The sequence below is a fragment of the Sinocyclocheilus anshuiensis genome, unplaced genomic scaffold, assembly GCF_001515605.1.
Source record: "Sinocyclocheilus anshuiensis isolate Anshui unplaced genomic scaffold, SAMN03320099.WGS_v1.1 C32626476, whole genome shotgun sequence".
In the NCBI taxonomy this organism is placed as follows: domain Eukaryota; kingdom Metazoa; phylum Chordata; class Actinopteri; order Cypriniformes; family Cyprinidae; genus Sinocyclocheilus; species Sinocyclocheilus anshuiensis.
The window spans coordinates 1-1205 of NW_015618595.1; the positions used below are offsets into that span (position 1 = coordinate 1).

The window sequence follows — 1205 nt, forward strand, 5'->3', positions numbered from 1 at the left end:
ACCAGTCCCCGACTGCGCACAGCTACCCCAACTCCCCCAGCAGTGCGACCGACCCTGGGAGCCCCTACCAAATTACAGGTACAACAAATGGCCACTCATTAGCAGTGATTTCTCAAGCATTTTATTTGATGTTTTGGTTCTTAATTTAAGTATAGTGCCATTGAGTTGCATACATTTATACAATCGTCTTGGTCATTCACAGCAGAGACGCCTCCACCCCCCTACAGTATGATGGAGACCACTCCATCTGAGGATGTGAAACCTGGAGAGTCCTCCAACACCAATAAACTCATTCTGTCAGCCCCACATAGAGGTGAGACACTCGACTAAATATACTTACTGTGCTTTATGTACATTGAAATGTGCAAAAGCTGTGAACACACCTCATTTACAATGCTAACTAAAAGTGTTGACTATATATATTTTTAATTGAAATAAAATGTTAATATTAGATGAAAACTTGAACTTTAGATTTAAAATTAGGCAACTAACTGAATTTAATTAAATACATTGAATTACTAAAACTGAAAAAAAAAAGACTAAAACAAAATTACTAAAACAAAACAAATAAAAATGCAGCTAAATAGAAATATTTGAAAACAAATGGTATATAAATAATAATAAAGTAATGCATTTTAGAATTAAAAAATAAAATAACACATATGAAAAATAATTATGTAGTGACAAAAATGTTAAACAGTTTTATATAACATTGACACTGAGCCAATCAAAATCCACCCGACTTTAAAGAGCCTGAGTATTTAAAGCTGCAAATGACAAAACTGCAGCAAACGCTTATAATAAACAGAATGTTTTCATGCATCGGTGTGGATGTATAATATAGTTATCTTATATAGTTATCGCTCTTGGTGTTAACAGGCCTTATCCTATTGGTTTAAAACAAATTAAAGTAAATTTTGAATTTATTAAAGAAATCTCTATTTATATTTGCATATAAATCTAATTTCTAATTACAAACCTTTTAGCATAAACCAGATTAAAACCTGTTTAAAATCTTGAGAAAAATCAATCCAATCTGGTGTGTCCAAACAATGAAAGTGTTTAATCATGATGACATTATTTCTAATTAAAATGGATCATGAATATGGAATGAATCTGAATACAATGAGGTATGCTACATTATATCAAAAATTTTTTCTAGACTTGAGGCCAGTGTGTTATGAGGAACCAGAATACTGGTGTTC

At 31.9% G+C, this 1205-nt stretch overlaps 1 long non-coding RNA gene across 1 annotated transcript; it reads left to right on the plus strand.

Moving 5' to 3' along the window:
- LOC107682818 (uncharacterized) lies at nucleotides 1-1205 on the plus strand. The gene is made up of 3 exons (XR_001633600.1): nucleotides 1-78; nucleotides 203-313; nucleotides 1163-1205. It is a non-coding gene; the product is annotated as an uncharacterized LOC107682818 (long non-coding RNA).